The 21,429-nt window shown below is 43.5% G+C and overlaps 1 long non-coding RNA gene across 1 annotated transcript in view; it reads left to right on the top strand.

The window, feature by feature from the left end:
* The window catches only part of LOC106976927 (uncharacterized), a 114,997-nt gene that overhangs the window by 38,692 nt on the left and 54,876 nt on the right, over positions 1 to 21,429 (top strand). The window contains exons 3-4 of the long non-coding RNA XR_008298948.1: positions 936 to 1,243; positions 2,168 to 2,286. This is a non-coding gene — a long non-coding RNA (uncharacterized LOC106976927). The remainder of the gene's footprint in view (positions 1 to 935; positions 1,244 to 2,167; positions 2,287 to 21,429) is intronic.

Here is a 21,429-nt window from a genome sequence, read left to right on the forward strand (position 1 = left end):
TCTTGGAATCAGTGATCACTCAATACCTACTATGTTTTAGGAAATGTGTAAGGCATCCTGGGTGCAAAAATAAACATAATGCCTGTTCTCAATGGTGCCTGGCTAGAGCAGCAGGCCTCCCTAGCGCACAATTACAGTGCAGCATTTTGATGGCCACTATACTTGCTATGAGATGACTTCTTGGAGGAGACAAGTCTTGAAGGATGACTAGGGAGGTAGGAAGAGGGTGTCTCTGGACAGAGAGAGAAAGATAGGCAGAGATCCAGGTGAGAGAGAGATTAGGGTATGACCAGGAAGTTGGTAGAAAGTTCATTGTTGTTCTCGAGGAAGTGTGTCTATAAGTAACACGTGGTGTTGTCTGGAGGTTTGGTCAGTATACATTTCTCAGCATACCACTGAGGATGAAGTTTGGAATGTTGGACAAAGACCAGATCATGAAGATTTTGTAGCTCACACTTATGCGGCTGAGCGTTATCCTGAAAGCTGTGGAGAGCCACTGCACCTTTTAGAGAAATGACACACTCAAGTGTATATTTCAAGGAGGAACTCAGAGAATTGCTTCAAGGGGCACGACTGCCAGAAGGGATACCAATGTGGTGGCAGCTACAGTGGTTCCGGGTAGAGATGCCAAGGGTGCTGGGATTTAGGGGTGGACATGTTCAGGAGATCTGAAGAGAGTAAAACATCAACGGGACCTGTGGCCAAATTAGACACGTTAGGTGATGGACGGGGGAGGAGTGAACATTTCTGGCATGGGCACCTGTGGGGATGACAGAGATATCTATCTAGGTAGAGGGTATAGAAAGTTAAGCAGGTTTGAGGGGGTGAGGATTATGAGGAGATCTGTCTGAACGTGTTTTATGTCACACTTGGCATTTATTATATTTGGTTGTATTTCGTTCCTTGTCTTTTCATGTGCTCTGTTGTCTCCCCAGGTGGACTCTGATCCTTCTGAGGTCTTGGACTGCATGAACCAACCTGGGGATGCCCCGGAGCCTTTAACTTGTTACCACCCCTTGCAAGTTCACCTCACCACACGCGGCTATGTGAAGCCCCAAGCTAAGGCTGCCAGCAGCTGTAAGCAATATGGTCTGCGTCGTTGCTCATGGCAGGAACTTTGAGCTGGGACACAGTTTCACTCCGTAGATGTATTTCTCCTCTGAGGGAAGCCTAACACCCGAGCTGACCTTGCCCCCTTCTGAAAGGGAGGGCCATATCTCACAGTGGCAACAGGAGGCTGCAGGTCAGTGGGGTGATGACCGGGCCCTCAGAGACCCTGCTCTCTCTCTTTACAAAACCCCATAAATCCTTCCAAAGGGAGTAATTCCCTCAGGATCAAGAGAGTCCTCCACATTCCTAAAATCAGTGAAGGCAAAATGTACAGGGATTTCTGAGAAAAGTAAATGTGGTGTGAGCATGATCCCTGGGTGTTACTGTGCTGCAGAGAAGGCCCCCCTCTTCCCCCCCGAATGGTGTTCTTTGCTCTCAAGTTAACTCACGCACTGGACTTGGTCCAAGTACATTTTGTTTCTTGATTTCTAGCCAGGCTTCTCTCAGTTGTGGTGCATTCTCCTCTTTGCTCCCCTCCCTCCCCCGCCCCCTTCTCTCTTTTTATAATTATTTCAGCTTTTCCATGTGACTGAACTGATAAGGAGGAAAACCCACCAGCTTAGGTAGGGCTTCCACCAGAGTGGGGCCAGAGGGACTCTGTGAACGGCTGGCCCCTTACTCAGCAATGGCCTGCATGGCAAGGTATGTCTAAGAGCAGCTGAAGCAGAAAGCGTTTGAACTCTGCCCCTGCCAAATGACTTCCAGATGTGTAAACTCCAGCCTCCCTCTGCTCTCTGACTGTAGCCCTGCCAACATACATCTGCAGATTTCTGGTGCACAGGAAACATGAAAGAGTATCTTCTACAACATCTGTTCTCTTTCCCCAGCTCCCCACTCTGTCTTCTCGGACTTTGCCCTATATTTCATCTCCTCCTAAACAAAGTCATTAAGGAATCACTGCACAACTTGCCTTGGCCCATAGATGCCATCTCTCCCCTTCTCCCCCCAGAGCCTCTTCTTGGCTCTCTGGACGTTTGGCCAAAGCAACACTAGAATCATTAAAGACACGTATTGACTTGCTGCAGGAGACAAGAACCAAGTTTTCTCTCCTGGGCAGGTGCCACTCCATAAGCTGCAAAGGGAGATTTTGGCCACAAGGAGGACCGAGCAGAGACCTGAAGATGAAAACACGGGTCTCCATGAAGAGTGTGCCTGCTTACACACCCTTGGGAGAAGGTGAGAGCTTCAGGAAGAACTTTTTTCTATGGACATTCAGTTTCTTGGAACAAACCAAGCAGGCTTCTCTAAAATTGGAAGCATTTATGTGCAGAATGGGTTCTTTGCCTCTCCCCCAGCCCCTGGGGTATGGCACCTATCAGGCTAAGAGGATAGAAGAGGACCAGTTCTTAAAGTAACTCAAAGGGGGATGAAAAAAGTCAGAAACACTTTTAGCAAAATGGAGCAGGAGATTTTTATGGAGGCATTTACTCTCATTAAGAAAATGATTTGACTGCTGTGTAAATAAATGCTTGACCTTCATTTTGCTCTTCATCCATATGGACCTGAAACTCTCTCTGGCCCTATCCCAGGGGACATGGAATGGAGCCAAGTGACCAAATCTGGGACAGGGAACTAGGGTGCACTACAAAAGGGAGCAGAGAGTTGGAGGGGCCTTTGGGCTCCAGGGCCCGAGAAAGGAGCAGTTGCAGGTGAGAGGTCCTTGCTGCCCCAGGTCCTGTGTCATAGGCATGCAGGTCCACCTGGGAGCCTGTGGGGATCGCAGAGGTTAAGGAGATCTGCTCCTGATTATGCACCCAGGGTGAGCCTCCCAGGAGGCTCCAGCGGTGACTTCCTGGACCCTGGATAAGACTGCCCTGCCCTGTAATCTGAAGGGCAGAGTGGAGAGCGGGTAAGATGTACGTCCTGCTGTAATAGTCCCGAGCACCTCCGTCTCTGGCTCTCGGATGGAGCCCTAAGATTTGGCTGGATTTTGCTACAGTAGCCTCCCTATTTGAAACAAACAAACAAGCAAATAACCAGTCAGTACAAACCACACATTGGTCTCATACTTCAAGTAGAACTTGTTGCAGAAAAACAAGTGGAAGAGATAAAGCTCTCCCTCCATCTGTGTCTTTCCATGCAACTTCCCCAGAGACATTGGATTACCTCAGTAGTTAGAGTACTCCTTTCTAAAGAAGAGCAGAATCTGTAAACTCTTTCATATAACGATGGATGGGTAAAAAGGGTAAACAAGCCTTTTTATTCTGCCTGAGAACTGATCTTCGTTTAACTGTGTAGCTCTATTACTTTGGCAACCTCTTTGGGAATGCAAACTATACCATATTGCTGAGGACAAAAAAGATCCCTGACTGGACTGGGGAGCTGTATCTGGAGTGGGCGGAATTATAAAGAACCACAAATTTCTGCTAAGGACACCATGTTTTAGGCTTTCCTAAGTGTGGTGACATTTGTGATGGGCACCCTGTAGGGAAGTTGGAAGCTATGCCTGGGACTTGTTACAGGAGATAATGGCCCCTTTGAGGAGTGAGGATTTTAAGTCAGGTTAGCTCCCATACTTGCCCACTGTGGATCTCATCCCTTGAGCCTGAGCTGTCCCTGGGGAGAAGTCGGTGGTGAATGGCTGTGTGGGCTGATATATGGCCTTTCAGTGAAGGAAACCACTGATGCTGTCCTGCTACTTGACCTGTGGTCCTGCCTCACATCCTTCTGGGTACACCACTTGTGGCCTGTGATCGTCTTGTGAGTGAGAGTGTCTAGTTGAGGCTAAGAAAATGCTCTTGGGTGGTTTGGAGAGTATAACTCGTTGCCTGTTAAATTGTCTCCCGTCTCCTTTGCAAAGATAGACTAGTGGGTGGAAGACATACTTAGGGGGCCAGAAACCTGTGGAACATGCCTCAGATCACACTCAGAGGACATACTCTGTCTTTAGGACTTTCAGCCTCACCTAAAATGATGCCCAGGAAGAAAATGGTTGTTATCTGATTTTGCTTTGCATGTACCTATCACCCAAAGCTGTTGGAACTATAAATGTCACAATGACCTCCCACCTGGCCCATTATGAAGGCTCTAACTTCAGAACTCGGGGAACAGGTGTGAAAGTTTCCATCTTCTAAGTTTATCTATTCCAATTATAAACTCAGTTAGTAGAGAAATAACTAATGATTCTACTGTGAGATGCATATGGACCAGAATTTCATTTGTCACCTATTCTCTGTACTTTTCTCTAATGAGAGAACAGTAGCAAATGACATTTATGATTTCTTGGTAGCAGTGTAAGGTCAAGACATCTCTGTATTTCCCTATCTTCCATATAGTTGCCCTGGTAAACAGCCACAGGTCACTTTTGGGAAGGAGGGAAGCAATGTTTATTGTATATATTTGTAATAGGCTTGTGGGGCTTTTCTTCAAGGAAGACTGCTTCTCCTTCATTCAACATAGACATACCTTAGACATACCTTGCCATGGGCTTACTTAGCCCATATGTGTATGTGTCTGTCTGTGTCTCCCTTAAAAATTAAAATTTTTTTTTTAATTTATGAGAGAGAGAGTGTGAGCTGGGGAAGGACAGAGAGAGAGGGGGAGACAACAGAATCTGAAGCAGGCTCCAGGCTCTGAGCCGTCATCACAGAGCCCCACGTGGGGCTTGAACCCACAAACAGTGAGATCATGACCTGAGTCGAAGTGGGAAACCTAACCAACTGAGCCACCCAAGCACCCCTGTCTGTCTGTCTGTGTCTCCTTGACCTCCCTCCCCCATTGCTTGACTTCATGTAATTGATTGACTAACCTTTCAATTTCAAATATAATTTATTGATGTGTCATTGATGAGTAGAATTAGCCCAAATGGTATGTTTAACTTCACTACTCGACTAGGGTACCAAAAGAACATGTGATGTGGTAGAGGGAAGAAAATATGGTGGTTTGAGTGAATACCTTTGTGATTGCTAACACATTTGGCAGGTTGAAATGTTTATGTTGTCAGGCAGTTAACTCCTGAGAATCAACACGGTTGGATTATGAAGCCATTGAGCTGTATAGCCCCTGTGTAAACAATCATCTCCAGCAGTTATGTGACCATGGAGGAATGCAGGCCCAGTGTTACCATTACAGGTTTTCAAGATAAACTGAGCGTTCATTTCTGGGTTTTCTATTCTGTTCTATTGATCTGTGTGCCTATTTTTATGGCAGTACAATTATGTCTTGATCACTACAGACAGCCTAGGAAGCCATATGGAGGTTCCTCCTAAAGTTAAAAAAAAAGAATGATCCAGCAATGCACTACTAGGTATTTACCTAAAGGATACAAAAATACAAATTCAAAGGTATCCATGCACCCTGGTGTTGATAGCTTTGCCAACAATAGCCAAATTATGGAAAGAATCCAGATGTTCATTGACTAAGGAATGGATAAAGAAGATGTGGTATGTATACACAATGGAATATTACTCGGCCAGCAAAAAGAATGAAATCTTGCCATTCATAATGGTGTGGATGGAGCTAGAGAGTATTACTCTAAGCAAAATAAGTCAGAGAAAGACAAATACCATATGATTTTACTCATAGGTGGAATTTAAGAAATTAAAAAAATGATCGTAGGGGAATAAAAGAGTGAGGCAAACTAAGAAACAGACTCCTAACCATAGAGAATAAACTGATGGTTATGAGAGGAGGTGGGTTGCGGCGGGAGGGAAGGGTGAAATAGGTGATTCGGAGTGCGCTTGTTGTGATGAGCTCCCGGTGTGGTATGTAAGTGATGGATCACTACATTGTATACCTGAAACACTGTATGTTAACTAACTGGAATTGAAATAAAAACTGAAAAAAAAAAATTTAATTGTGGCTCCTTAAACACACACATAGAATTCCGCCCCCCCCCAAAAAAAATGTCTTTGGGCCAGCTTTGCTCTGCAGGCTGCCAGTTTGGGGCTATTGGCATATATAGAAGAAGGGGAAGATGAATCAGCCTTTACTGAGCACCTACAGGCCATTGTTTTTGACCTCATCCTGGGATAAATGTATTGTCAATGTAATTTTCTTTATGAAGAAACTGAAACTCAGGAAGGTTAAGTAACCTAAGGTTGAACAAGAAAATTGTGGCAGAGATTCAGGTAGAAGTCTTCAGATGCCTGAACCTTGACTCTTTCCACACTGTCAAGCCAAAGTCACTGCTCTCCATGCTGTGAATGAGCTTTCAGTTTTCTTCAGAAAGTTTCCGAGCTAAAATTGAGGTATGATTGAAGTGACTCTTTTCCTCTCAACTTGGCTACCCAGTGGTGTAAACAAGACAGACACAGTGACGTTTGCAGTTGTTGGGGAAGCATCCTTGGTGTGGCTTCTTGGGGAGTGCTCCATGGTGTCTCATCCTTGTGTGCACAGTAGCTTCCTTTCAACTGCAAGTGCACCCCACACAAACTCTTCACTTCTGCTTTCCCCCACAATGGCTTGAACACCCCTGTTAAGAAACATTATGGGGGTGAAGGAAATTCAAATGAGGATAACATTAGGTTGGGAGCCCAGGATAGATGAACTTTTCTGCCTTGTGTCTTACACCTGGCAGTGCCTATGATCTTGTTTGGTATGCTCTCTGTCCATAGTCCTGCTCCCCAATTTGCTCCCCCAGGACAGTGAGATTGTGTGAATGGGGGATTTGTGAAGTGGTGTGAATGGGGCTCTTAGAAATGAGGCCAAGAAGGCTTAGTTAGACCCACAGGCAATCAGTCACACCAGCTGCTTGTCCCCTTCTAGTTTGTAACCTGAAGAGGCTTTTTTGTTATTATTCTTATCATTTATTCTAGCTGTTCTTTTATAAGTCTTTTCTTAATCGCTTCAGTCCACATTTCTCCCTATTCTTTTCTGTTACTTGGGGCTTTATTTATTTATTTTTTTAATGAATCTTAAGAATTTAAAACTTGTATGTCTTATACCTGGTTTGTAGATTGAATTATGTTTTTCATGATCAAAACAACATTGCCTGAATTCTTCAGAGTCAAAATAAATCTGCTTCTACAAAATGGAAAATTACATAGTTAAGTGTTTTGATGGTCTTTGTGTCATTGAGAATTAATATAAGAGGATGGCAGAGTTAGTAATTTGGCAGGTAAGGTAACTTCGTCCTGATTTTGGAACAAGTAACAGGCTTGGGTACTTTTTTTTCATGCATTCTGGGCACACAGAAATGTCTGACTTATATATTTCTATTCATTTTCAGTTTAACTGAAAAAAGCAAACATTGTGGATTAAACTAATAAAAATTGTTTATGAGATCTGCAAATTGGTTCTCAGAAAGCTAAACCAGGAGAGAAATCAAGCTATCAACAATTATTATTTTTAACCTTCTTTTTCTAGTTTTCCGTATCATTTTATAAAGTTAATTAGAACCTTGAATCATTTAGGAATTGCTTCTGACTGCTACTAATAGAGGCTCAAAATAACAGTGGCTTAAACAAAATAAGACCCCTTTTTCCCTTTTATGTAAAACAGAAGCAGGCAATCCAGGACTAGTACAGGGCTCCATGGTCATTAGGAAACCAGGCTCGGCTCCTATCTTTTTGTTCCTCCACCCTTAGTCTGTGTCTTCTATGTTCAAGGTTACCTCACTGTCACTAGATGATTGTTGGAGCTTCATCCATCACTTTGGCTTGTAGACACGAGGAAGAAGGAAAGGAGGTGGGTAAAGGTACCTGTAATCAACTCTTTTCAACATCTTTCCCTGAAACCATCCTGAATAACTTCTCCTTAAATCTTACTGCCTGCCCGTATCTGTAAGGGAGGTTTGTAAATGGGCACATCGTAGTGGTTAACTGTGTATGTGTCTTCGACTAAGGAAGAAGGGAGAATGGTTCTTAGGTGGGCAAATAGCAGGCTCTGATGGCACCTGGTGTGGTTCTGCTTCCGTCGCTGTATGGGCTCACCCCTGGGTGTGGTGGTGAGGGGCAGGGAACAACCCAAGCAACAGACTACCTTGGGGGAGGCCCTGAAGCTCAGAGGGAACTCATTTGTTTGGTAAGAGATGGTAAGGTGAGAAGGGGGTCTCACCCCAGGTCTGTCTGGCTTCAAAGAGTCTGAACTTGGAAGTTGGATGTTATGTTGCTACAGACCAGGTTGGCAAAGAAGGGGCAAAAATGGGGAGATATAGAGAAAAGAGGTGATAGAATTTTTTTAAAGTTTAGGTTAGTACATTGCCATAAAAATAGGAGACTTTCGTACCTTGCTTCTTTCAGTTAAAGTAATGCTTTTGAGATTCATCCATGTCGTTTTATGTATTGGTAGTTTTTTTTTTTTTTCCTTATGTTAGAATAGTGTTCCACAATTAATCTACCTTCCAGTTGATATTCACTTGGGTTGTTTCTAGCTTTTGACAATTGTTAATAAATATGCCATAAGCATTTATAGTTTTTTGTGTGAATGTATTTAAAACATTTTTTTTTTGCCTAAGTACCTAGGAAATGGGTATTAATGAGTTGTATGGGGAATATAAATTTAACTTTCTAAGAAATTGTTGAAGAGTTTTCCAAAGTGGCTGTACCACTTACTAAGTTTACTGGCAATGTAAGCCATTTCCAGGGGCTGTACATCCTTGCCAGCTCTTGGTAAGGCCAGGTTTTTGTTTTGTTTTGTTTTGTTTACATTCTAATAGGCATTTCGTGGTATTTCAATGTGATTTTCAGGTACATTTCCCTAATGACGAATGGTTTTAAGAGTCTTGGTATTTATTTGCCCTCCGTGTCTCTTTGATGAAGTATGTTCAAACCTTTTGCCCATTTTTAATTAAGGTTTGTTTTCTTACTGAGTTATGAGGGTTCTTTATGTACTCTGGATACCAGTCTATTATAAGGTAAGCATTTTGTGCATATTTTCTCACAGTATGTGGCGACTGTTTTATGCAACAGAAACTTTTAATTTTGGTAATGTCTGACCAGTTTCTTTTTTCTTTTTTTCATGCTTTTTGTCTCATATCAAAGAAATCTTTGTTTAACCTAATGTCTAGAAGATTTTCTGTGGTGTTTTCTTAGAAATTTTATAGAATTGGGATTTGTCACTTAGGTCTGTGATCTGTTGAGAGTCATTTTTTATAGGTGGTATGAGGTATGGATTGGGGTTCATTTTTTTACCTAACTATTTCAGAAGCGTTTCAGAATCATTTGTTGAGAATCCTTTCTTCCTACCTTGACACCTTTGTCAAAAATCAGTTGACCAAATATGTGTAGGTCTATTGCTGAACTTGATCCTATTCCTTGAGTGCATTTATCCTTTTGCCAGTAACACAGTATCTTGGGCATTATAGCTTTATAGGAAGTCTTGAAATTAGACATGACAATTCTTTATTGTGAAATAGTAAAAATACACAAACAACACACACACAGATACATACATACATATGTACATACATACATATATGCATACATATTGGTCTCTGCCCCTGGATCCTAGCATACCGCTCCTAAAACCCTTGTAATTTTTTTAAGATGATTTATTGTCAGATTGGTTTCCATACAACACCCGCTGCTCATCTCAACAGGTGCCCTCCTCAGTGCCCATCGCCCACTTTCCCCTCTCCCCCACCCCCCAACCACCCTCAGTGTGTTCTCTGCATTCAAGAGCCTCTTGTGGTTTGTGTCCCTCCCTCTCTGTTTGTAACTATTTTTTCTCCTTCCTTCCCCCATGGTCTTCTGTTAAGTTTCTCAAGATCCACATATGAGTGAAAACATACGATATCTGTCCTTCTCTGACTGATTTATTTTATTCAGCATAATACCTTCCAGTTCCATCCACGTTACTGCAAACGGCAGGATTTCATTCTTTGTCATTGCCGAGTGAGTAGTATTCCATTGCATATATAAACCACATCTTCCTTATCCATTCATTAGTTGATAGACATTTAGGCTCTTTCCATAATTTGGCTATTGTTGAAAGTGCTGCTGTAAACACTGGGGTACATGTGCCCTGTACATTAGCACTCCTGTATCCCTTGAAACCCTTATAATTTTGTAAGTGATAAGAGCACTAGGAGCATCTTTTGTTCTAATATTTGGTCTTTAACCCTGGTTCCAGACCTGAGCCCCTAAATCCCTTGTAATTTCCTAGGAGTGTCTTTTGTTCTGATGAGGCGACTCTGGGTAGGCTCCTGGATTGGGTCTGGTCACCAGAAAGACCAAGTCATGATCAGAAGCTTGGAATTTTGTGTTCCACCCCTTATTCTTCAGACAGGGGAGAGGGGCTGGAAATAGAGTTAATGATCCATCATGCCATCGAGATACAGCCTCCATAAAAATCCCCTGCTGCGAGAGTGGTGCACCTGGACAGGGTATACAGTTCCACACCCCTTCCTGCACACCTTGTCCTGTGTATGTTTTCATCTGGATGTTCTTTTGTATCGTTTATCATACTATTTTATTTTTATTTGTTTATTGGTTAAGTTGATTTGAGAGAGATAGGGAGAGGGAGGAGGGAGGGAGGGGAGGGGAGGGGAAGGGGCAGAGAGAGAGGGTGAGAGAGAATTCCAAGCAGGCTCTGTGTCTTCAGCACAAAGTCCAAGGGAGGCCTCCATCCCATGAATCGTGAGATCCTGACCTGAGCCAAAATCAAGAGTCCGATGCTTAACCAACTGAGATACCCTGGTGCCCCTAGAAACTGTGTTTAAATATACTTGATACATTTTGCCTCATAGTCCTTCTCATACCATCTATATAAAGAGTTTGTGCTTTTTCAGTAAAAGGTGAGGAAATCAAAGTTTAGATGAATGAAGTAGCTTGTCCAAAATAATGCTGTAAGGAGGGATTTGAAGCATGCATGGTGGGGGGCAGCTTCACCTGACCACGGACTTCGGACCTCACTGGTCTCTTGATGTGTCAAGTCTGGGTGAGGCCTGGTGTAGCTTTCCCCATAATACCTTTTTGCTGGCACTCAGTGGCATGGGAAAAGGTCCCACCCAATGTGGGCAGAGTTGTAAAGTGGATGGTAGCATCTTTTCACTTTGTACTTGGCTTGTAGACCTGGAAGGTTAAGCTCCCTTAGGTTGACTGAGCAGTATCTATGGGCTGGTAGAGCTTGCAGCTAAGATTCCTATGAAGTACTTAGTAGAGGACCCACACCCCCATCCCATACATTCTTTAGGTCACAGGAGGGATAGAGAGCCGGGGGCACAAAGTGGTGGAAAGGGAAGAATGAAGTAGTGAAAGGCAAGCAGCACATCAGTGGGTGGAGAAGGGACTAGTGAGGGGGTGTGTCTGAGAGACAAGAGCTTTGAGTAGTCTCCTCTCAGGTGTCTCTTACACAGAATGTGTAGCCTGGAGGCCTAGGAGCATGAGTATCTTTCTGGGAGTCATCTCCTGGGGAAAGTCTGGGGTTTAGGGAACAGTGGCTGCAGAGCAGGGCCTCTGTGGGGCTTGGAAAAGCTGAGTAGGGTAGAGCTGTTCAAGGAGGCTCCCTCTGTTTCTCCACTTGCCGTTCCCTGTACTTTTTTCTGAAAACTGACTTGATGGTGTCCATAGGTTATGCTCGGTTCAGACTCAGGAAAGCCTAGGGATCGTATAGCTTCCCTTTCCTGGCTCATCCCACTGACTGTCTCTGATTGCATTTCCATGGCCCGTGTACTGGGCTGGCCTGGAGGCAGGCAGGGGACTGACTCCCTCCTCCCACTCTCTCTGTCCTAGCAGCGCCCATCCTGCAATCACTGCTTATTACCCACGGCCCGGGAGGTAAAGCCTCTCATCCGAATGTCATCTCTGCCGTTCCTTATCACAGAACATCCTTATCGCCACAATTTCACTTGCTGGGAATTGTTGGTACTCAAGATCCTAGTGGTCAGCCCCAGCCACCGTTCTGATTTCAGTGGGAAAAAGGGACTATTTCCTGATCACAGGAAGATTTGAAAATAAAGAAACGAATAAAGGGAAATAAAAGTCACCTATAACATGCCACCCAAACATCACTACCGCTAACATTTTGTTGTATTTCTTTGTTCCTTATTTTTAAAAATGCAGTCTACACCCAAGGTTCGTATCCTATTTTGTCAGTTAATATTTTATCAAGAGCTTTTTTATTCTGTCTTTAAACATCATTTGCAGATAAATTATTAACGGCTACAGACTACTGTATTGTATGGATGCAGAAGTTGGCCCACCGTTGATGGACATTGGATTGCATATAGGAAAGGTTCCTAGAGTTGGCGTATGGGGGAAAATTGGGATGTTTTAAAGACTTGTATACACTGCTGAATTCTTTTACAGAGAGGGTCTCTGTGTGTGCTGGGAGCAGAAGTACCTGGGATTGCACATCTAACCATACAAGCAAAGTGTTTGTATTTTTATCCTTGCCAATTACACAGGTAACAACAATTCATTGAATCAATCAATTCATTAATCAATCAATGAGTGTTTATGAGTTTCAGCTCTGTCACTTACTATTAATATATCCTTTGACATTCCAGCCCCTTTTCTGTAATGGCAAAATGGGGAATTTAATAGCACTTCCAGAAAACAGGTAGAGTCGTAACAGCTTCTTTGCTTTCATTTCAAGGCACTTCTGATGATTAAATGAAATAAGTAATGTAAAAATATTTTGTAAACCTTCCAAGTATATCCAGCCCTGTTGTATGGCCAGTAATATTTGAGGCCCTGGAGGGAGGAGTGATGTGAGGAATAAATGGAACAGAATTCTTACAAGTAAAGAACTTTAAAAATTGGTGCTATTCTACATGTGGCGTCATTACAGCAGCCTTGTGTCCAGGGTTTCCTGGAACTGTCTTCCTTTTCCCTGCAGATTCCACCTGTCAGATGTAGTGTCTTGATTTTTGGTTCACAAACAGACATAATGCCTGTTTTATAGGAAAGTTCATAAGCTTCATTGAGGTTAATGGGTTTAGGTATATCTGTAATTATGTTAACATTTTTTTAGTTTTGAAAGATGAGAAAGGCTAGTTGTTTGAACATGGTACTTTTTTCACTTCTGGTAAGCTTGGCACATAGGGTGTGTGTATGTGTGTGTGTGTGTGTGAGAGAGAGAGAGAATATATATGTATATATATATATATATATATCATATATATATACATATATACAGTAAAATTTTTTTAAGTATATTTATTTTGAGAGAAGAGAAAGCACACATGCAAGTGGGGGGAGGAGCAGAGAGAGAGAAGACAGAGAATCCCAAGCAGGCTCTGTGTGCTGTCAGCACTCAAAACCCAATATGGGCTCGAACCCACAAACTGTGAGATCATGACCTGAGCCAAAATCAAGAGTCAAGCGCTTAATCAACCGAACCACCCAGGGGCCTCTACATACATATTTTTAATTGGCAAAATCTTCTCTCTCCTTTCAGGAATAGTATTTACATGATCAGTTTCATTTCTCCCTCCTTTGAGATGAAGTTGATTTTGAATCAGCTAAACACAAAGGAGTGCCTTGCCTCAGATAAGCTCGCTCGCTTGCTTGCTTGCTTGCTTTCTTTCTTTCTTTCTTTCTTTCTTTCTTTCTTTCTTTCTTTCTTTCTTTCTCTTTATTTCGTAAAGTATACTTTCTGGAAACTTGATCCAGCCAAGCAAAAAACTTCAATCCTAGCCAAAAGTTTGTTCTCAATTATAAATTGATATTATCCTATAGTCTTGTCCCCAAAGGAATACTTTTTGCTGAAGATAAAGATTCTGTTAAAGAAAGCATTTTCACAAGGAAAATATCACGATATTGTTTATATAGTGTTTTGAGTGGGGCAGCACGTTTAGCCCATTGGCGTCCACACACGCAGGGATCCTGAAAGAAGAACATGTGTTATTCCCGGTGATTACTATGTCAGCTGCAATCCTGTGCTTTCTCTCATGCAGAACCATAGGGTTAATGCATTTTGATAGGCAATGTGTGCCCTGCGTCTTATCATGCATAAGAGTTTAAATGAGTGCTTCATTAAAAACACACTACTTGTGTGGCAAATTATTCTTGGTCTTTTCTGACCTAAACAGTAAGCAGAAACCTCCTAAATTGTGTTTCCAAGGGTCTGCTGATCTGACTGTACCTGACATGAGCATAAAACCAAACACCAGCGTTTCTAGCTTCACAGGCCTGCACCTGGATTCTGAGGCCTCCCTGGATGGATGGGCCTTCTGGAAAGTAGATGGGGAAGCTGAAAGAAATGGGGCTCTTCTTCATGCTTGGTCGTCCCTCTCCCTCCTCTTATCCTCCTCCTCTTCTACCACTGAGGGGCCCTCTTTGTCCTTCTCTCGGGAACCAGAGGATCCCAGGATGGGCTGCTGTTGATGGCCAGGCACTCCCTTAGTTTACCATGGAAATCTGTACCCTCCTTCCCTTCTGCCCCAAGGCCAAGTGGGAGTGGTGGGGCCCAGATCATCTAAATATACAGAAAGAAAGTTTTCAACGGATGCTGTACTGGGTAGATAACTCAAGGAATTACTAACACATGAATAATGCCTTGGTGAGGCCTAACCATTCCTGTTCGCATGCTGGAAGTGAGGAAAATTCCTGTTCACATGCTGGAAGTGTCAAGTTTCTGCAGTAGCCCTCTGCTGACTGCCTGACTGAAAAGTGTAGCCTGAGTGAGCAGTGATTTTGATAGGAAAGTGTTGGGGCGCCTGGGTGGCTCGGTCGTTAAGTGTCCAACTGCTGGTTTCAGCTCAGGTCATGATCTTTTGGGTCGTGAGTTCAAGCTCCATGCTGGGCTCTGCGCTGACCGAGTGGAGCCTGCTTGGGATTCTCTGTCTCCCTCTCTCTCTGCTCCTCCCTTGCTAGTGTGCTCTCTCTGTCTCTCTCTCAATAAATACATAAACTTAAAAAAAAGTGTTAGACCCCTTAGATAGGGTGGGGGTGAAAAAAATGACGAACAACTTTGCTGGTGGACTTTATAATGCCACAGGTCTATGATCTTGTGCTGATTTGCATAGCCAGACTGGCTTGCCCTCTGTATGAGTCAGGTTTTATCAGAAGAGCAGAACTGGTAGGAGACAGATATTACCAGAAGGGATTGGTTTAACTCTTGTGGAACCTGAAGTCCATGAGGAGGTGGTCTGGGAGGAAAGATCAAGAACAGGTTGGAATCTCCCAGGTACAGGCTGAAGCCATTAAAGGGAGGCAAGGAGGGAAGCTCCTGTGAAGGGAGGGCAATCATAGATCAGATGCAGCTTGGAATAGGGTTCAGGGAGTGCCCGAGTCTTCCTTACAGGGCTTCCACTGATTAGGCCAGACCCACCAAGATAATCTTACTTAAAGTCATTGGGTTAGGGATTTTAATTCGATGTACAAACCCCTTCATGGCAGTGCCTAGATTAGTGTTTGATTGAATAACTAGGAAAAGGGGTGTGCATGCCACAAATGGCTGCCCCCTCATCTGTCCTCATTGTCTAGCCTACCCATTCTGACATACCAAAAAACCATCACTTCCTCCCCCCTCCCTCCATCCTTCCCTTCCTTCGTTCCCAAAAAGATTCAGAACTTTTTGAGACTTAGAATTTGAGCGTTTCCAAAGTGCAGAGTGGAATTTTTAGATTGCTTTTCACTGGAACAATTCACGCCTTAAGGTAGGACCGTGTCAGCGTATGTCCTCCACATCCACGTGCCCTTTGGCCTTTTCCCTCCATCTCAAGATGACTGTTCATCCTCAGACTCAAGGCACTGGCCACTCTATGTGCTATCCCAATCCCCAGATCATTCCAAGCTGGGCTGTCAAGTCCAGGAGCGTGGTAGGCAAAGAGAGATTTATGTAACTAGGGAATCAAACAGCCAACACTCAGAAGAATGACTTTTAATATGGAAATCTCTCCCCTGGCCAAATCTGTGCACATGGAACACCCACAACAAACAGGGCTATAAACAATGGCAATTGTGCTGACTTCACAGCACACACAGATGCGGCAGCTTTTTAGATGCATTTGAACAAAGGGATGAATCAAACTTGTTGTTGGCAAACAATCTCGCATTGTCTTCCCCTCTGTCCCTTCAAATGGGGCAACATTCTCTGGACTCTGAGAAGCACTGAGGGCTTGGGTGTGAAGCTGTTTGGGGCAGTCAGTAGATAAATGCCAACTCTCCCAAGATCCAGACTTACTTGACACTTGATCTGAACAGTATGAAAAGAGGGCAGCCTTAAATGTGATCCAAAGAATTTTCATCTTGGGAAGGTTCTTTCATCAATACGGCAAGTCTAGAAGTCTGATCTGGGGGACGTGTGAAACGTCTGACACATTACTCAGCCCAGTGCCTCACACCGGGAGACCATCCACCTTTTTTCCCCCTCCTCAGTGTCTAGCTGATGTAATGACACGTTTGTGTGATTACAGTCTTGTTATTTACCATAAGATGACAGTGTCGGGGGTGGGGGCTGAGCGACTTAAGTGCAGGAGCTGAAAATGCACAAATCATTTACTATAATGACTGCACAACCTTGGAAATGATCAGCGGGATCAGAATGCCATGACAGAGTCTTTTGTCTTAGGCCCTCAGCGTCTAATAGCAAGGTGGTGTCCAGGTTCCTGCCTTGGTAAGAGAATCTTTAATAGGGAATCCAGGTCTCTTCCTTCATGGTCCTGGGAAGAGATACTCAGAATGCTCCCTCTTCTTTACTCTTTCCTTCCTGTGATCTTAGATAGATATGGGCAACTTTTTTTTTGATAGAGCCAGATAGTAAATATGTTAGCCTCTCTGGGCCACGAGATCTCTCTTGCAACTATTCAACTCTGCCACTGTAACATAAAACTCAGCCACAGCCGACATGTTAATGAACAAGTGGGGCTGTGTTCCAAAAAAACTTTATTTATGGACACTGAAACATTTGAATTTCATGTTATTTTTACTGTTGATAAGATAATCTTTTGATTTTAAAAACCATTCTTGGCTTGTAAGCTGTATTTAGCCCACGGGCTGTAGGTGTTAAACTTTGTCTAAGAGCATCTGTGCATGTCACTTGGAATTTGGAAGGGGAGGTAGCTTCAGGGTTCCTTCCAGATAAAAGGTCCTGACATTTGGTCAGAATCGCTAGACTTGGTCTTAGTTTTCTCATCTGTTCTCTGAAGCCGTCCTTATTTCCCTAGCATCCTGTTGGTGGAATGAACGAATGGTTGCAAAGTCTGCAGAGAACCACGTATTCAAGTTAAAACATCTTTCTTTTTTTTTTTTTTTGACTGCCATTTTTCTCATGTTCGTTGTGGTTTTAAGGCATTTTGTTCCTTCTTAGCCACCTGTACTGAGAGTTTTGTTGGTTTCGAGGATTGTAGTGGTTTGAATGAGATAAGCATGTCATAGATTTTGGGGTGTGAAAAGTCACTGAATGTCAACATGCTGACGGGGCCATTTGAGGTTTTGCCCGTGCTACTTCAGCCAGGCTGGGCGCCCAGCGGAGTCCACTTAAAAGCTTTGTCTTGTCCGTTCCTCTGCTTTTATCTCTGCATAGAAGGAAACCTTTCTCTGATGTCTTTTCATTTTCACTGTCATATATTGCTTTTGTGAAACTTTAAATGAAAGAAAGGCTTTTGAACATCTTTATGTCAGACATGCTTCCATACTTGAAAATATAATAAGGTCTTTGGATAACATTTCTTGTGAGAATTTAACCACAATTTGTCATTTTTGTTTTCCTTAGGTCTTAGCCACCTTTAACATGCTTTTCATTTTGCTACCGCTGCTCAGAGGATTGCAGGCCCCCTGACCTCAAATAAAAGACCAATATTGAGGGGTAAAGAAAAGTGAGAGTGGTCACAAAGGGCTCCCTTCGCCTTTGTCTGCACGGATCCTGTCCTTACAAAAAGAGCTGGGAGATAAGCTTGCAACACTTTGTTGTCCTTTTAGCAGAGAAGAGGACTACACCAGCAGTGGCCTCTCCCTGATGGTCTTGGGCAGAGGAAGACAGAAGGAAATAATTTTGTCCATTTTCATGCATGGAGGTTTGTGAAGGATTTCGAAGTACAGTTGACAGTAAATTAGGTCGAAAATCATAGTGTCGTTCTCCAGTCAGATGGCACCTGGCCTCTGATAATGCTCAGAAGCTTTATCATTCACATGCAGAACTTCAGCAGGCAAGGCCCAGCCTGCTCTGCTCAGACACACAGCAGAACCCAGGGCCGCGTTGAGCCTCCAGTAGGCTGGGAAGCAATCAGCAGCCCCAAAGACAGTTCGGCGCCTGTGCTGTTCTTGCTATTACCAGTTGTTATCTGTTCAGGGTCATTTTCAACACAAGGGAAACAGCTTTTGTGTGTTCCACACGCTCACAGGTGGGTGGAGACAGCCTTGAGTGCGGCACAGGTTTTTCATAGCCCAGAGTGTAGGGGTATTGAGGGGGTTCGGGATTTCTTCACAGTGACTAAGAATTTTCTCTTCTTCAATTCCACTGTCACCTGCAAACGTGGCATGATGGCTTATGCCACACTACTTGCCACAGAGGGACTTGGTGGCATTGGGAGCGTGGTTCTGGGCACATGCCCCTGTTCTTTCTCCCCACCTGCTGCACCCACCTGCAAAAGTTAGTCCCTGCATGTTTGTCCTACCTTGTCTCTTCAACACATCCACGCACACACATGTGTGTATGCACACACATAATTTCACACACACACATAATTGATAATTTCCCACCCAAGATCAAAGGCCAGCCATGATGCTCATCCACAAACTACACAGCGTGATTGCACGTAGACAAGCACGTGATAGGAAAGGCAACTGTCATACTGAGATCAAGTGCACCTCTCAGAACGTGAAGCCCCACGCACTTGTTCCTCTCATTTGCTGGTCAAGTGATCAAACAGTAATCAAAACAGTTTGCATTTCCATTCCGTATCTTACCTTGCATCAAGAAGCAGAGTGATTGGTGCCATGCGAAATACGATAAGTGTTCAGTTATTATATCAAATAGTGATTAAGTGACTAACATTCAGACACAGAGCTAGAGATAAGGGATAGAATGATGGGAATAAATAATGTGCCATAACTAGGTGAGTCAGTAATTAAGTCCTGGGCAAGCTACTGAACTTCTCTGGGACTGGACCAAATCTCTGGTATTGGCTCTTGCTCTGATAGTGTAAGAATTCAACAGACGTGGGGGAGAGGGATGGAAGGATAGCTTGGGGGTCAGTGGCAAAAATGACTCCTGAAAGGATGTTCTGTTGGGTGGCACTACTATCCAGAGGGAAGAGTAAGAAGACATAAATAAGACATTGTCCACCTGGACACCAGGAGAAAGCAGCCCATTGTCAGGGGGAACTAACTAGGAGTGGAAGTTTTCTTCGAAAAGCGGTCATTTATTTCTTTCACGGTAAGATGCTCTTCTGTCATGCAGGTCATTTACAGGAGGGGAAGAAAGGCACTCTCCTCTTGGGCTGGCTGTTGTCTTGGCCATGTGTCCCTTCGCTGAATACCCAAGGGGTCTAAGTACCTTTCAGCAAATGGGTGTTGCTTGAATTTTGAGGATTTAGAATGTAAGCAAAACAGAGGAGGAAAAGCAAATCTTGCAGCCACTAAAAGCAGCCTTGAATCACACTCTTTAACGTCTTGGTGTGTCTGTCTGTGTTTCTTTGTGCCTGAAAAGGGGACTGATCACATTTTTCATGTGTGGGTAATGACCTGTATTCTTCAGAGTGGCCTCATAGACCTGCTTATTTCACTCCACCGGGGAGGAAGGTAGGAAGGAAGGCAGGTGCTAATTTGCACCCATCCTTTGGTAATGGGCTGTCTTGTGAAAAGCCTGTCGGTGAGAAGCTTTTGGCCTATGGTCCTAGTCCATCTAGGGTGACTTCTGCTTCATCTTTGAGGAGTCTTTCAGCCTTGAGGTCCTTCAAACTTTCAGCAGGTATAAGGTGGTCGTTATAAATATCACTGGGCCTACTCACTGCAACATTCTGCATGTGTGATCTGGACCTATCTCTAAGGAATGGGTCACTCATTACTGGCATGACAAGCTCTAAGACACATTAAACATCACTGAAGCAGGCCTGGGGGGGGGGGCAGTTCTAGATACATAGAGTTAGTGCTTCCCAGGTGGGGGGCTTTGCAGATAAAGAACCTAGTGTATATAAGTGGTTGGTTCTGACATCTAGTTATCTGTGACCTTTTCAGGATGAACTTAAGAATGAAACAGCACTTGTTGTTTTAAAAAAATTTTTTTTTTATTCTTGATCCCAGTAGAATGTTGAAGGAGTCTTGCTGTATTGTGCATTGAAAGCCCTCATTAGCAATGCAAGCACTTCAGAAGGCAGTGAGTGACTCATATAAGGTCCAGAAATAGTACTGAGGAAAATTGCTTTTATGTAATTTTTTCTCAGAATATCACGCTGTGAATACTTACCATTTCAGCAGAAACACGTGGAAAAGATGACATCTTCCAGGGTCTGCAGGGATGCTCTGGGTCCCAGAGCCATGTCACTGACTCCATGGCCTTCAGATCCCCCAGAAGCTTCAGGGCATCTGTTGAGGCACATCAGGGCAGAGAACAGGAAAGGAAAGCCTAAGAAGTGACGTCTGTCTTCAAGTTCATTAGTCCTACATTCAGCACACAAACCCCGAAGTGGTGACACTTAGGTTTATTTTTTATCAGTTTTGTTATGCTTCCAAAAAAAAGATGCTTGAAAAAAAATTTAACTGGGGGGTAAAATACATATAGAATGTACCATTTTAAGCATTTGGCAGTATATGGTTCAGTGCCATTAAATACATTCACAGTATTCTGCAACCATTACCACCGTCCATCTCCAGAACTTTTTCATCTTTCCAAACTGACAATCTTTACCCATTAAATAATAACCCCCCACTTCCCTCACCCTCCCAGCCCCTGACAGCCACCATTCTACTTTCTATCTCTATGAATTTGACAACTGTAAATAACTCACATAAGTGGAATCATACAGTATTTGTTCTTTTGTGTCTTGGCTTATATCACTTAACATAATGTCCTCAAGCGTCTTCCATGTTGTAGCCATGTTTCAGAATGTCCTTTCTCTTTAAGGTGGAATAATAATCCTTTGGATGTATATATATCATATTTTGTTATGGGCTACTTCTTCCTTTTGGCTATTGTGAATAATACTGCTGTGAACACGGGTGTATAAATACCTGTTTGAGTCCCTGCTTCTAATTCTTTTAGGCTTCTGTCCAGAAGTGGAATTGCCAAAAGTGGACTCTTAAGGATGAAAAGGGAACAGGGGAGCTTGAGTGGCTCAGTCGGTTAAGCACCTGGCTCTTGATTTCGGCTCAAGTCATGATCTCATGGTTTGTGAGTTCGAGCCCCATGTTGGACTCTGTGCTGACAGCATGGAGCCTGCTTGGGATTTTCTCTCTTTGTCTCTCTTCTCTCTCTCTGTCTCACTCTGTGTGTGTGTGTGTGTGTGTGTGTGTGTGTGTGTGTGTCCCTCCACTATTTGTGCTCTCTTTCTCT

The sequence above is a fragment of the Acinonyx jubatus genome, chromosome A1, assembly GCF_027475565.1.
Source record: "Acinonyx jubatus isolate Ajub_Pintada_27869175 chromosome A1, VMU_Ajub_asm_v1.0, whole genome shotgun sequence".
Classification (NCBI taxonomy): domain Eukaryota; kingdom Metazoa; phylum Chordata; class Mammalia; order Carnivora; family Felidae; genus Acinonyx; species Acinonyx jubatus.